The sequence below is a fragment of the Cynocephalus volans genome, chromosome 13 (genome assembly GCF_027409185.1).
Source record: "Cynocephalus volans isolate mCynVol1 chromosome 13, mCynVol1.pri, whole genome shotgun sequence".
In the NCBI taxonomy this organism is placed as follows: domain Eukaryota; kingdom Metazoa; phylum Chordata; class Mammalia; order Dermoptera; family Cynocephalidae; genus Cynocephalus; species Cynocephalus volans.
This window is the reverse complement of record NC_084472.1, coordinates 8,439,723-8,456,412: the sequence shown is the minus strand read 5'-3', so window position 1 is coordinate 8,456,412 and position 16,690 is coordinate 8,439,723.

Below are 16,690 nucleotides of genomic sequence, written 5' to 3'. Positions count from 1 at the left end.
AAAAAGAAATGGGCTATCAAGCCATGAAAAGACATGACGGATACTTAAATGCATACTGCTGAGTGAAGAGGCCCGTCTTAAAAGGCCACATACTGTATGATACCGACCATATGACATTCTGGGACAGGAAAAACTATGCAGACAGTGAAAAGATCAGCGGTTGCCCAGGGGGACAGGGGAGGAAGGGATCAACGTACGTGCATCCGTCTAACAAGTGTAGCAGCACTCCGGCGAGGGCTGCTGAAAATGGCGAAGGCTGTGCATCTGTGGGGGGACGGGGGATACAGGAACTCTCAACTTTGCTGTTTATACTCTGGATATCCAGAATATACAAGGACCTCAAATATCTTTACACTCAAAAACCGAATAATCCAATTAAAACATGGACAAAGGAGCTGAGTAGACACCTTTCAAAGGAAGACATACAGATGGCCAGTAGGTATATGAAGAAAAGCTCAGCATCACCAGTCATCAGGGAAATGCAAATCAAAACAACTCTGAGATATCACCTCACCCCAATTAGACTGGCTATTGTCAAAAAGACAGAATAACAAAAGCTGGTGAAGATGTGGAGAAAGGGGAACCTTCCTACACTGCTGGGAGGACTGGAAAATAGTGCAACCATGCTATCATGGAGAAAAGCATGGAGGTTCCTTGAACAACTGCAGATAGAAATGCCATATGACACAGAGGCATATACTAGGAATATGCATTTGGACATATGAGTCTAATCATGAGAGGAAAGATCTGATATGGGCTTCTCCACAATTTTAACAACACATTAAAAAGATCATCCACCATCATCAAGTGGGATTTATACCTGGGATGCAAGGATGCTCCAACACATGCAAAATAATACATGTGATATACCATATGAACAGAATGAAGGACCAAAACTACAAGAGCACCTGAACAGATGCGGAAAAAGCATCTGACAAACTTCAACAACATCTCGTGATAAAAAGACCCAACAAATGAGGTATAGAAGAAATACACGTCAACACAATAAAGGCCACATGTGACCAACCCCCAGCCAACACCACAATCAATGGTGAAAAGTTGTGACCTTTTCTTCTAGGATCAGGAACAAGACGAGGATGCCCACTCTCACTGCTTTCAGTATCATAATGGAAGTCCTAGCCACAGCAATTAGGCAAGAAATGAAATAAAAGGAATTCCAATCAAAAGGGAAGAAGTGAAATTGTCTGTTTGCTGGCAACGTGATCTTGCGTATAGAACAGAAACACCTAAAGATACCACCAAAATCTGTGAGCACTGGAAAACAAATTCAGTAAGGTTGTAGGATACAAAATCAACACACAAAAATCAGTCACACTTCTATACGCCAACAATGAACTGTCCAAAAACATAAGAACACCATCCCATTCACGATACCAGCCAAAAAACATTTAGAAGTAAATTTAACCAGGATATGAAACGTCTGTATATTGAACACCATAAAACACCGATGGAAGAAATGGAAGCAAACACAAATGAGTGAAAATACATGTTCATATTTATAGATCAGAAAAATTAATATTGTTCAAATGTTCATAGGGCCTGGAGTGATATACAGATGGAATGCAACCCCTATCGAAAGTCCAACGTCATTTTTCATTTTTCCTGTGGAACTCAAAAGACCCTGAATAGGCAAACTTGAGCAAAATGAACACGGCTGGAGGCATCACACGACCTGACTTCAAGATATACTACAAAGCAGCTGTGGGTTGAATTCTGTCCCTCAGAGTTCATGTAATAGAAGTTGAACTCCCACTGTGACAGTGTTAACAGGGTGGGAATTCTTCCTATGGGAATTGAAAGGTGGGGCCTTGAAGAGGTGATTTGATTGTGAGGACCATGCTTTAGTAAAGAGATTAATAAACTGATGGTTTTAATGGTGGTCAGGGGCATGGTTCCGGGGTCTTTAAAAGGAGAGCACACAAGGAGCATGCCATTTCTCTTTCTCTCTTTCTCTCTCTCTCTTGCTCGCTCGCTCCTGCCTTTCTTACAGTGTGATACCCTGTGTCGTTGAAGTCACCCCCAAAGAAGATCCTCACCAGATGTGTTTCCTAGACTCTCGGTTTCCCAGCATCTGAAACTGTAAGCGATAAAGACTGTTTCTTTATAAATCACCCAGTTTGAGGGAATTCTGTTATAAGCAACAGAAATGGACTAAGACAAATGCTACAGTCATCAAAACAACAAGGTAGTAGACTAAAAACGGGAACATCAACCAATGAAACACACCGGAGCTGCAAAATAAACCTACACATTTACAGTCAAATGATTCTCAATAAAGGTACCAAGAACACTTAATGAGCAAATAACAGTTTCTTCAATAACCGGTGCTGGCAAAACCGTGTATACACATTCAGAAAAATGAACTTGAACCCTTATCTTATCTGAGACCACATACAAAAATCGACACTCAATATGGATTAAACAGGTAAATGGAACACCTGAAACTGTCAAACTACTAGAAGAAAACATATGGGAAAAGCTCCACAACACTGGTCTGGGCAATGATTTTTCGGAGTTAACCCCAAAAGCAAGGTGACAAACTCAAACATAGACAAAAATGGGATTGCATCCAATTAAAAAGCTTCCGCAGAGGAAAAGAACAATAAGAAGAGTTAAGACACAATGTCTGGAATGAGAGAAAATACTGGAAAACTATACATCTGGTAATGAATAAGTATCCGAAAATATGTACAAAATTCAAACAACTCAATAGCAAGACAATAACTCGATTCAAAAATGGGCAGAGTAACTGAATATCCATTTCTCAGAATAAGACCTCCACATAACCAACAGTTTGATGAAAAAATGCTCAACCTCACTCATCATCAGGGAAATACGAATTAAAATCACTAGGAGCTATTACTTCATACCCAATAGAATGGCTGTTATCAAAAAGACAAAAGATATCTAGCATTGCCTGGATGTGGACAAAAGGAAACCCTTGTACACTGCTGGTAGGAACGTACGGCCATTACAGAAAACAGCGTGGAGGTTTCTCAAAAAACTGTAAACAGAATTACCATATGATCCAGCAATCCCACTTCAGGGAATATCCCCCAAAGAAGTGAAGTCAATAGGTTGAAGAGATATCTGTACTCCCATGTTCATTGAGGCATTATTCATAAGAGTCAAGATATAGAATCAACCTGAGTGTTTATTAACAGACGAACAGATAAAGAAAAGGTGGTATACGTACACAACGAAATACTATTCGGCCTTAGAAAAGAACAAAATCCGGTCATTTGCAACAACTCGGATGCATCTAGAAGACATTATGCAGATACATATGGGCCTCTGATGATGTCATCTTTCTCTTATTTGAAGCTGCCTTGTTGGCTTTTTCTTAAAAGACATAGACCTCTCTCTCCCTAGTCTGTGCCTCTGTTTTGTACCCCTGGGCCTTGCCCCCTTTCCTCTGAGAAGGGTACAGTGACAGGAGGTGGTACGCACACCCACCACGATCAGTATCGGCAGGGCCTGCTTTGATGGCTGACCTTCACTTCTCCGTGTTCGTGTCACCCTGCTGTGACAATTCCTCCAGGAGGGTGGAGGTTTGGCCGCTAATTTTCTGTTCCCTGCCAAGTGCTGTGGGAAGGGCTTTCTCCCCTCATGTCCCGCAACATTCCCGCGTTCTGTCTCTGACCTTCTGTCCACCCCTTATTTCAGCTGTCCTCAACGGTGAGAGGTACCTTTTTAAAGCTGACTTGAGTGCTTTCTCTAAAGGATACAACCTGAGGTCTGCTGTCTTCAAACCAAAAGAGATTCCTCACCTGAACCCAACTATGCTCAGACCTTGATCTCCACCTTCCATGCTCCAGAACTCTGAGAAACAAATTGATGTTGGATATAAGCTACCCACACTATGGTACTTTGTTATAGCAGCCTGGACTGACTCAGACACAAGTGACATCCCATCCCATCACTTGTGTTGTGTTCCCTTGGTCAGAACGAAGTGGCTAACCACTTAGTGCTGGGAGCCATTCATTGTGCAGGATGCCACCACACAGGCCGAGGTAAAGCCCATGGGACTGATTCTAAATATCATAGGAAGGCATTGAAAATTTTACTATCAGGAGATGACAATACCTGAATTTAATTTCACTGTGTTATCACTGCAGGGGGGAAAAAAAAAAAAAAAAAAACCTGGCCACAAAAAAGGACTTTCCCAAGATGATGACACTGCTGGAACTCAGGCCTCTTGGAATTGTATCTCATGCTATATTTCACTCTTTTTTGCAATTCAAATATCTCCATGTATGTGCAGTATGTACATTTGACACTGTATTCATTCCCTTTTGTGTTGCTCTAACAGAATACCTGGATCTGGGTAATTTACAAAGAAAGTGAAATTTTTTTGCTTACAGTTTCTGAGGCCGGGAGGTCCAACGTCCATCTGGTGGTGGTGACAGCAACCCAGGGGTCTCGCATTGCAAGATGGTGGAAGCAGAGAGAGGAGAGAGCAAGACAGATTATCCTCTTCTTTTAAAGCTCTCAGAACCACACCCCTGACCACCATCTTTAATCCATTCAGCACAGTCTCACAATCCGATCCCCTCCAAGGCTCCACCTTTCAATTACCGTAATAGGATTTCGCACCCTCTTAACAATCACAGTGGGGGCTATGTTTCTAATACATAATGTGTGGGGGATACAAGCTTCAATGACTTTTGGGGGGACATAATTCGATCCACTACAGACACCAACCCATGAGTTTCAATAAGATTTAGTTCATATACACCTCATGAATTTCGTAGGAAGTAAATGCTTGCATAATCCCCATTGGGCATATTGGGAAGCTGAGGAGGTCTTGAAAGACACGATATCTTGTCTTGGATCACAGAAATGGTGAGAAAAAGGAGATTCTGATCAACCTCTGCCTTGAAACCTGGGGCCCTTGCTGCACGCCCAAAGGGCTGAGGGAGTGCTGTGTTTGCACACTTGCGTGCAGTTAACAAGTTGACATGGGGGAAGAGGGTGAGCAGTCGTCAGCCCAGAGAGACCACTGGATAGATCATACTGAAGGAAAGACCCCATGTCATGGAATCTTAAAGAAGTGACCTCACTTCCTTAGTGATGGACCGCAACAGAACTTAGAACTCTGGTAACCATCCAGCTCACTTGGCAAGCAACTGCCGAGAGAGAAAGATGGATTCATGTTGCTTCCCGAGTTTTCGACAATCTCACCTCAGGAATTCCCAGAGAGAGAGCTTGTTGAGACGATGGAGACGTTGGCTCCGTCCTCCCCTCTGCTGCCTGTGGCCATTTGGCAGGGGGCAGCCCCCGGTAACACAGGGCAGCCCAATCCAGGACGGTCCACACCTGTGATCACATCTGGGCAGTTTTTCACCACCTTCCAATCACCGTGTGTGTGTGTGTGTGTGTGTGTGTGTGTGTGTGTGTGTGTGTGTGTGTGTGTGTGTGTTTCCGTGTGTCTTTGCGTGTGTGTGCGTGTCTGCGTCTGTGTGTGAGAGAGAGAGTGAGAGTGAGAGACTGGGAGAGAGAGAGAGACAGAGAGAGAGACAGAGAGAGAGAGAGAGAATGAAGAGGATAAGAGGGGCCCCTCCTGAACAGGAGCTGGTCGTTAGGGGATGAAACCCTGGAAGGTCTGTCCATGTCTCACGTTGTGGCTGGCAGGATGGGAAAGTAACCGTTAGGGACCAAGTCTGTATCCTCAGAAGTAAATCCTGAACCTCTAGCTGTTATCTGGTTTCCTCCCCCAGCTAGAGGTCTATGCAGATGCTCCTCTGTGCCTGACCGGGGGAGGGGGAAGAATTTCTAGTCGGGGTATCTCCCATGGACACAGGCAGGAGGCTGCTGACTCTTATTGGCCCAAATGCTGGCCACTTTCATTACAGAGCTCCACGCAGGAGAGCACCGAGGAGGTGTTTGATGGGTCCAAATACTCCATCTCCTTGGACAAGGGCCAGGCGCACCATGTCACCAACCAAGGCCAGCGCTGGTCTAAGGTGAGAGCAGGCACAGAGAGGTTTCCACAGACAGGAACCCATAATGACCAGAGTGGGCCCAGGACCCCGACCCAAATATGGGCACTCCCCTGGAAACTGTACTCAAGCCTTCCCACTGGAGTGACCCACAGTTCCACTCCCACAGGAATCTGGCCTCTAGTACTACCCACTGGCAACTCGCTTAGGTGCAAAGTCCCTGTTTCTCCCACTTGCAGAACTATAAGAGAAGGCACTTTTGTGTGGTTTCGCTCTACACTAGGCCGTGAGCATCTTTGCTCGTTGCCACTCTTCTTACTGTTTTAGCTCCCCACCCCAGGTGTCCTGTGCAGCAGTCAGCCCCGCTGCCTCCCAGGTCTCCTCCAAGACTTACAAACCATCACTCTTATGGGGGAGGGGGGTGTTCACACACACAAAACAGAGAAGTCACACAAAAAAGGGGGTCCGGCTGTTCTACACATTTGTCTGCAATGGATCATCTCACAGAGCACATCGCTGGAGCCCCACCAGGCCGGGAGCTGTGCCATCCCACGTCTTCAGGTTTTCCTGTAACAGAGGCCATTTTCCCTGGCAGTTCAGTCTCTCGGTGCCGGTGGGACGTGACACGGTTCAGTTGTAATTTCCATTTCAGCCGTGCTGCAGGGAACATCTTATGTGTGCCCGACAGGCTGTGTGAGCTGGCTAGGGATGCCGTAACACAGCACCACACACTAGAGGCCCCTGACAACAAAAATATATGTTCCCACAATTCTGGAGGCTAGAAATTTGATATCAAGCTGTTGGCTGGGGTGGTTTCCCCTGAGGTCTCTCTCCTGGGCTTGTAGACGGCCACGTTCTATATCTCTGTTCACATGCTCTTCTCTCCTGCTTCCCTGTGTCCTTACCACGTCTTCTTCTGAGGGCCCGTGCCATGTCAAATCAAAGCGAACACTAACGAATTTACTCGAACTTAATTGCCTTTCGAAAGACCTGTGTCCTACCGCAGTCATCGTCTTATGCACTGGGTATTACAACATCAATTGTGAATTTTAAGAGGGGAATACAGTTCAGCCCAGAACATAGACTAATCCCCTCCTAAACCAGCCTCTGGGGAAAGGGATTCCTGGGTGAAAAGCTATGCACGTGTAAAATGTTGATAGCTAAAGCCAGATGACTTTCCAAAGTGATGTAGCAGGTGCATGCTCAGCAGCAGTCTCAGAACGGAGCTGCTTCCCTGCCTCAGCCTTTCCTGGGTGTTCACATTCTTTGCAATATTTTACCCATCTGGAGACCATGTGGCAAATAAAAAGACCATTGATTTTTCTTCATTTCCAACCTCGCAACTGACAGTCTCAGTCACAGTCAGCCACTTACCGGCCACTTGATCCTTCTTTTCCCTGAATCATCTGCTCAGATCTTGGCACTGCAATGGGCTTCCTCCTGCCCCAGGAGCTGCCAGCATTCCCTCTGTGTGGCATCTGGGATCACCGTGGCTCGCTCTGATGGAAACGAAAGGAAGACAATTGTGTTGTTTAAGTTGTGAGGGTTCTCTTCAGGTGTCTTTCTCTGCACGCTGTCTCCAAAATGGGGAGGAAATGAGGTTCCCACCGCCCCCTTCCTTTCCGTGCCAGCAGCACACCAAGCCCCAGGGAGCTCAGTGGGAACCTGCAGCCACAGCTGAGGACAGTTCTCAGTGCCGACCTGTGTGCTGTCGAGCAGCCACTGACATCCAAATGCCTGTGTTTCCTGTGGCTACCGTGGGAGTCATTTTTGAGAACTCACTGGGACAGTGATCTCTATACAGGCTACTAATACAGGAAGTTAGTTGCTCCACAGCTAACAAACTACATTGAACATACTGCGAAGGTACTATTTTCTTAGTTCTTTTCTGTCCCCCACGTCGAATTTGACTTCGAGAGCCTATAATCTTTTTCACGATGGACACTCATGTCTTCCACATGAGCAGATCCCTAAAGGGTTGGGACTTCCTGGTCTGAGCTCCAGACCGCAGTTCTCTGGCAATTCATGGTGATGACACTGAAAGCGTGTCCCTCCTTGTTCCTTCCAGGATAAAAGTGGTCGTACCCTGGACCTACAAGAGATCCGCGTGATGCAGACCCTCCAGCCAGGCACAAGGGCGAAGCTGGTGGAGTCCCTGCTGCCAGCTCTCCAGGGCAGAACCGTCCCCCACTTCTCCACCTTCCTTTGCTCATACTGGGACTTCACCACCATCCCACAGTTCCTGGACCAGCTCTTCAGTAGGTGAGTGCCCGCCCCCTCCAAGGCACCATGGTGACTCTGCCACCTATAAGCTGTGTCTCGGGAATGCCACTACAGCACTCTGAGCCTCAGTTTGCTCCTCCGAGAAGTGGGGTGGTAAGAGGATGAACCCCAGAGAGTCCTTATAGGGGCCAAATGCCATAAGACATGACAAGGAGATGCCTGGTGCCTGGCTCTGCTGGATGCACTGTGCTTTCTCATATTTATTATTTTTCTTTCCTGTTTGGCTGAAAAAGCTCTCTGCCTCATGCCCCCATGGCCAGGGTCTCTCTGAGTTTGCAAAAGCCCATAGAAGGCATATCTGACTCAGCACTTTCATTGGAGATCTCTTCTAACTTGTCTTTGTCCTCGATATAGAAAGAACAGGCTCCATGGGCACCAGAGAAGGAGACCCCAGGTCCACTCAGATATCTGGGAATGCTCTGCTTGGGGCTTACTTATTCAACACATTTATAAGCCCTTCCTTTGTAAAGTCACTTTTCTAGATGCTTGGCATAATTCAGTGACCAAAGAAGACAACAGACATTGGGTCTCAATTCTAGTCACGGAGTGAGATACTCACGGTAGACACCGTAAGCAAGTCACGTCCACAGCATGTCAGTTGTGACGCCCTCACGGCCTCCTCAAGGTGGAGGTGCATTCTCCCGCATTCTACCCACAATGACAGGCCCAGCACCCAACTAGAAAGCATGTGGACTTTTGATCCAGAAAGAGAGCTCGCTGTACCCCACAGTGTGGGGGCACATATGGACCGTGGCTGGGGAGGGACTGACAAAGCTGTGAACCTGAGACAACTTGTAATTCCCACGAGGGCGCTGAGGTCTGGGGGCTTTCCCTGCAAGTGAAAAGGAGTCAAACAGAGCTGTGGATGGGGTCACAGGCTCCCTGCAGAACAGGGGGAGTCTGGGGCTCACAGCCAGCTCTCCACAGACACGTCCCCAGGACAGTGGCATCCTAGCTCTGCCCGTCCTCCATCCCACCTCTGTCCCTCCTGACCCAGGCAACAGGGGCTCAGGCCTGAAGTTATTATGAGCAACCTGCCCACAAATCTGCCTGGGGCCTTGGTCCTTAGTTCACAGGTGCACATAGGTGGCTGACCCGTCCCTTCAGAAAACCCATGTGAGTGTAAGGGTGAGGCTCACAAGGGTCTGTACTTGTCCTGTCTAATGGCCGGGTCTGCCACTGTCAGGACAGCCACACAGCGCTTCAGGGGGGGCAGGTTGTCCTCTAGACAGGCAGTGGCAGGCCCAGGGGCCCAGATCCACACAAGCGTGCCCTGGGAGCGCAGCATGGAAGGAAAGGCCAGCCTCTGACTCTGCTGCCCACTCTCACACTTCCAGCACCATCTGTCACACTTTGGTCACTATGCCGGAGCGTTTCTGCACAGATTTTCATCAGCCCCTGCACTTTCCATCGTTGAAAGTTAAGATCGACTGCGTGCAGGTCAGCTGGCGTGGATTGGACATGGGTGCCCATGTGTACATTCTGCTCACCAACCTGAGGCATCCAGAGCTCTTTGAGGCAGAAACAGATGGTGAGGGGACCGCAGTCTGGAAGAACTACCAGGGGTGGTGCTTTGGGGTTAGAACTCCCTTTAATGCAGTCAGATCCTTTCTGTGTTTGGAAAGGCCAGTGGGAAATGACTGATGCTGGTGAACTTTCCCCCCCCCCCCCGCTCCTGCTTCATGTCCAGAGCCACAGGCACTTCCCAGGCAAGCTCTGGAGCCAGTGCCAGCACCTCCGGTAGAGCTGGGGCCTGCCCTGCACTCAGAGTCACCTGTACAACTGGGTCCACCACCAGCTTCAGTGCCAGCACCAATGCCAGGGGAACAGCCACCACATGTGACAGGACTGAAGCTACAGGAACCTTCAAAGCCCTCGTGCCCCTCTCCTGTGGCAACAATGAACCGGCCCCGTGTAGACATGTGGGACATCAGGGCATTCCCTCCTAAGCTGCTGGCAGAGCAGCTGACTCTGATGGACGCGGTGAGCAGCTCGCCTCTGCGGGGGGCAGGGAGGGCTGCCTAGACAGGCTGTCCTTCTTGCACCTGGTGTCCCAGACAAGCCATTACTGACCAGAGTCCAGTGATCTGGGTCCAATACCAGGTCCACATCCTACCAGTGATGTGATCTGGATGAGTTTCTTCATTCCCAAGCCTTCCCTGTCCACATGTCGACAGTCGACTTGAGACATCAACAGTACCAGTTGCAGAGGGACCGAAGCTAAGATGAGATGGGACAGAGAGAAAGCAGCATGGGGGCCTGGCTTATCTGGTTCTGGGAGGGTGCTCACTGAGGGGCAGGTGGGTTCAGGAGTTACCCACCCATCCTCCCATGTGACCTCACCAACCTCAGCACTTCTCAGGACCTGATATGTACTAGACTCCCTAGCAGACACCCAAAGAGAACCCGTAGTTATAGCTGCCACAGGCAGGGCGCATCTGAGGAAGGAAATAGAACAAAGGGCTGATCGGGGTGCACACTGGATGCAGCCTCAAGATGAGCACACCCGAGCCATTTCCTAGTGCTTGGAGTTAGTGAGAACGGCCTGCCTGACAATGCCACTCGTTCCTTGCCTGCCAGTATTAGCTCTTGGGTGCCTTCAGTGGGCACATAGCCAGATCCAAACTCTTTCACAAGAGTAGCCTGTGTGACACACTCTTCCTCTCCAGGAGCTGTTTAGGGAGGTGGTGCCCTATGACTGCCTGGGCTCCATCTGGTCCCAACGCAACAAGAAGGGAAAGGAGCACCTGGCACCCACCGTTCGTGCCACCGTCGCCCAATTTAACAATGTGGCCAATTGCGTCATCACCACCTGCCTTGGGGATTACAGCATGAAGGCCCAGGACAGAGCCAGGGTGCTGGAGCACTGGATCAAGGTGGCCAGGGTAAGCCGTGGGAGGACCCAGGGGATCCCCTCTCTGCAGACCTGGGAACTGCCTTTGACTTACAACCACCATCAGGGTAGTCTTGTGTGCTTAAGTCCCTGCACAATGCCTGGGCGTCTCCTGTCAGGGCACACTGGCCTTGACCCCCATGTCCCAGTGGTGGAGGCTCACTTCCTATCTGGGCTCTTGGGTCGAGCTCACATCCTCCCTCTGTGAGTTCTGCTCGTGGGGTTCCAGCTGTGCCCTCCCGTGGCTGCCCGGGCCTCTGCCTCATCCAAGAGGGGAGATGTCAGCCGAGGGGCTGAAGCTGGAGCAGGCGGGCTCCAACTCTCCACCTCATGGTTCACTCTCTTTCCTCCCCAGGAATGCTTGGTCCTCAGGAACTTCTCCTCGGTGCACGCCATCCTCTCCGCTCTGCAGAGCACACCGATCCATCGAATGAGAAGGACATGGAGAGAAGTTTCCAGGTGGGTGGGCCTCTGTCTCTAGGAGCACAGGGGTGGACCAGGGACCTCCCACAGGTTTGGGCATTGCCCCCTCAATGACCCTGGCAGGGACTGGGAGGTCAGAGGCACTGAGGCAAGAATGGGCTCATGACCAGGGTCTCTAAGACTCCCTGGGAACTAAGCCCAGGATTTCTTACCCCAAGCTAAAGTTTCATTTTGCTCTGTTTTCTTCTCTTATTAAGTGTCAGGCACAGGTTTCTACCAAACTGGCAATTTCAAGGGCTTGCTATACACAATAAGACCTTGTCATACTCACATCTAAACTGTAAAACAGAGCTTCTCAGTTGAAATGGGGACGGGGCCCAGGTGACCAACATGAGAGCTCCTCTCCCAGGGCCCCGGAGCCCATAGGACTCAGAGGAAGCCAGCTGACAACTCTCCTCAAGGCAGTTTGGATTGTTTGCAGTCTCAAAAAAACAAACGTATCAGCAAACAAACAAACAAACAAACAAACTTGAACTTACACGTCGCCCCATTACTCCCAAATTAATCTTTCTTTCTTTCCCCTTCACAGAAAAGGCTCCCGTAGTTTTGAAAAATTACGTAGCAAAGAGAAGGTACTAAGCAAAAAGGTAAAGTAGAGGCTGAGAGGTGGGGGCAGGTGTTTGGGGACATAGGCAGAGGTGAGTTGTCTTGTTTTGTTGTGGTGCGTTTTGCTTTCTCACTGAAAGTTGACAGGAAAATTTCAGTCTCATCTTGCGTGGACTAGCAGGAGAAGGATGTGTCTGCCGTGGGCAGGTGGAGAATGTGGCAGGAGCCCTGGTGATGGGACGCAGTGATGGCAGCCGGGCTGTGCAGGAGGGCAGAGGGGCTGCAGAAGCAGCCGGTGTCCGCCTCGCACGCTGCTCCATCCTGTCGGCACGTGGCTTTCTCCAGGCCGTTGGTGGATGCGGTAGGCAGGGCTTCCTTCGGCAAACTAGCCCAGCAGTTTTTAGGAAGCCAGGCCTCTGTCGCTGCTGACTGCACGGCACCTCCGTGGGGTGGGGACACCCGCCTGCACCAGGGACGTGTACAGCAGAGAGAACCCGCGGTCCTAGAAGGTCCTTCCTGACCAGATCATAGAACCTTCCACATAAAGGAGTGAGAAGCTGTCGCTGGCCAGTGCTCCGGGAATCCTCTGCCCTGCTGGTCAGAGGTGGCATCTCGGGAGACCACATCCTGAGCGGAGGAAGAGAGGGTTCTGCGCAGGGAACTCTCTCGGTGCATTACTGGGGAGGTGAAGCCTTTGACGTGGCCTCAAACCCAGCGTTGGGTGCACAGACATCAGTGGTGCTGGGGTGGGCAGGAACCCCTAAACCAGCCTTCTCAGAACACGCTGTCCCTCCTTCACCAAGGCTGGGCCTGGCTGGTGACAAGGAGGCTCACAGAGAGCCCACAAGCCGATGCCCTCGCCAGCGGTGGTGCTGGTGGGTGGGGTGAAGGCAGCTGGGTCACGGCCTCCACTTGCTGGGGAGGAGCCGGCCTCTCCCGCGAAGCCCTGGGCAAGGCACGCCCCCACCTCCGGCTTCTGTTTTCTCACCTGGAAGCCGTAGGGATGACGAGCCTCTTGTGCGGGCCTCACAGAGTGGCGATGGGGTTGACGAGGCTCATGGAGCGTGCCTGTGTCTGCCTCTTCCTCCAGGGGTGCTGGGGACAATGTCCAGGACAGTACTAGGAGTTCTCAGGGGATCCTCTCCACATGAGGAAACAGGGAAGGGTGGCCAGGGTGCACGCCCAAGACCACACACTGGAGAGTGTCACAGCTGGCATCAACTCTAGAACCAGAGCCGCTAGAGGCGGTGGTGGCACTACACCAGCTCACGAGTCAGATATCCAGAGTTGAAGGTCAGGCGCAGGGGTGAAACTGAGTGAGGGGAAGACAGTCTCATTCACCGTCTTACTGTGTTCTGTTGCTTACAACAGAATATCTAAAATTGGGTCGTTTTTAAAGAAACAGAGCATTTTTTTCTTACATTTGAGGAGGCTGGGAAGTCCAAGCAGAGGGCGTACATCTAGTGAGGGTCTTACTCCAGAGGGGCGGGGGCGACTCTCTGCAGAGTCAGGAGGTGGCACAGCGTATCAGATGGCAAGAGGGCAAGAGCGTATTTCCACGCACTCTTTAGGAAGCCGCCAGTCCGGTTCCGTGATAACCCTTGAACGAATTCATTCATTCATGAGGGCAGAGTAATCCTAGTCCGGTCACCTCTTACAGGGCCCCACCTTTCAAACAGTGTTGTGGAATCTTCCACCCTCTTAATACAGTTACAGTGGGTATCATGTTTCCACATGAACTTTGGAGGGGACATTCATTTGGACATAGCACTAACCTTGTCCCTGACCCTGTCAGGTGGGGACCGTCAAATTGGCCACCTTGGAGATGAACCATCAGAGAGCCCAGATGAGGCAGCGGCAGCAGAAAAAGGTGAGTGTGTCTGTGACTGGGAGGGGCTCTAGGGAGTAGATGACAGGGGCCCCTCCCTTCCAGCTGGAGGCCTCCAAATCAAAAGAGGAGAGAGCTTCCGCCCTAAGGGGCCTGCCTTCCTGTGGCCACAGCATCTGAGATGCCTTTATTAGAGACACCACTTCCAGGACCTGGAAGAGCTGGCCTAGAGGGGATTACAGAGCGAGGTGTGGCAGGAACCACGTAACCACTGGGACATGAAACTTTCACCACAGAGGTAGCTAGGGGGTACACGGTGTCTTTGGACGCCAGCTGGGGAGAGAGCAGTGTGGCCACGGAGGGGAGGCGCCCGAGGTTCCTCTGTGGCTCCAAGTGGAAAACCCTGGCTAGGGGGGTCCAGAAAGACGAGCTTGGTGAGATTTTTATAGAATGAGCCAAGTGTGGACACCCAAGAGCTGGTGCTCATCACCACTACCACCCCAATGTCACAGGGTATCGTTCCCTTCCTGGGAACCTATCTCAGCGACCTGGTGATGTTAGACGCTGCGATGGACGACTATGTGGATGTGAGTGAGCCTGGGGACGGGCAGGTCGGGGGCCAGGATCCTGAGGCTGGGGAGGGGAGAGCCCTTAGAACTCAGCACTCGGCAAACCTCCACTCATGAGACCTCACGCCTGCCCGTGTGCTGGGGGGGTCACGCCCTTCTCACCCGTGAGTGATGGAGCGTCCATACAAGCCCCCAGTCCCTGTTCTCCAAGTGGAGAAGTCGCAGAGCTCAGCTGGACTCAGCCTCTCCCTTACTTGCTTGCCATGGGAAGAGAGTGAAATCGGGCCCCTCTGATGGCAGGCAGCTTGGGAGTGGCCAGCAGCCCCTTTTTATCAGAGGCTTCAGTATCCTCACCCTGTCATCAGGGAGGGTTGAGACAGAAGGTCCTCGATCCTCAGCTCCAATGTCATCCTTCTCCAGAGCTCAGAGCCTGACCTAGGTGCAAGCCCTGTTTTGTGCACTCCCCCTGACCCAGATGGCCCCGGCCTTAGTGCAACACGGGAACGGGTGAGGATGGGGCTAGAAATGGGCTAGGGGGCCTTTCTGAGAGACTCGGACCATCAACTCTTTCAGGGAAAGGTATTCAACACCCAGAAAAGGCGGAAGGTGAGTAGCTGCGGCCCTCGCTCAAGGGAGCGTGGGGATGTGGAAGTCACAGACGGCCCCTCTCACCCGGGCAGGACACTTCCTGCCTGCATCCCCTGCATCTCTGATTTATTAGGAAGATTTGATAGACGGAGGGGGGCATCCCATCCCACTGGAGGGTGTGGGAAGGGGACAGGAATCAAGGACACATTTCTGGGGGACAGGCTGTTGGAACCCAACTCTGAGAACAGGTTGGGGCATGGATGGGATGGAAGGAGAGGAGGGTATCACTTAAGAGAAAACTCTGCAAACCAGCTCCCTGCTCCATCCCTCCCCCACAAGGTCCCTTTAGCATCTCCCACCCAGGCCCTGTCGGCATCCTGTTTTTCTCTCTGGCCCCAGGAAATTAAAGTCCTCAGAGAAATCCAGCTCCTCCAGGTGGCAGCCAACAATTACCACTTCGAGAAGGAGGAAGAATTTGGACACTGGTTTAGCTCCACTGAGTGGCTCAGTGACAACGAGAGGTGAGGGCCTTGCAGGAATTTGATCATAGTCAGGGCATAGGGGACTCTTTCTGGTGGCAGCTGCGGAGAGCCTGGGGCCATGGATGTCTGGTCAGCCACAGACCCTGTCGCATGGTGACCACTGGGGCACCAGGACTCCAGCTACAGGGCAGGCACTGGGAGGGAGAGCTGAGGTGTGGCTCCCGGTAGACTCGCAGCTGCCTCTCTGTCCTGCAGCTACAAGCTCTCCTGCCAGCTGGAGCCCCCATCCCACTAGGCCGGCGACACCCTCGAGCCAAAGAGGAGCAGGCCCAAGGAAGCCAGGCAGCCAGTGAGGTCAGAAGCCCATTCTTCCCTGGTTGAGCCTTCAGATGACAATGCATTTCAGGTGACTACTTGACTGTGTCTGCTGTCATCACTTCTCATCCCTTCTTTTCCAGGGAAGGTAGCTGCCCTTCCTTCTCTCCACGGCCTTCCCTTCCGCCCCAGCACAGCCCAGCTGCATCACTGCACCCATTTCCAGGGCTTCCTGCCCCCAGAACCCCCAGTGCCTCTGCACAAACGCGTCAATAGTCCCAGCAATCTGGACAAGCCTGAGAGTTTTCACAGAAACATTCAGGGGGAAAGTTAAAATCACCACCAGGCAGGCGCCCCTTCCACTCTCGCCCTGTGGCTTCCCCAGTCACTCCCCTATCCCCTCACCTCCTCTTTACTAGATGAGCACATTTCTGCTCAGTGAGCTGTCTTTGGCACACAGCTTTTGAAATTTCGGGAAGCTTTTTTTTTTCTTTTTTCTTTTTCGGGAGAGGGGAAAGAGGAATAACTGTGAATAATGTGTGGAGTTGTGTGAGTTCAAATTCCTTTTGTTTGAAAATCCAATGAATTCCCATTGTCTGGATGAGAGCTTCCAGCTGGGTTTCTCTGAGTCCTAAGGGCTGCGAGGGACTGGGGAGAGGAGCTCTCATGCTGGTCACCTGTGCCCCATCCCCATTTCAACTGAGCGGCTCTGGTTTTACAGGTGAGATTTCAGTTGGGCA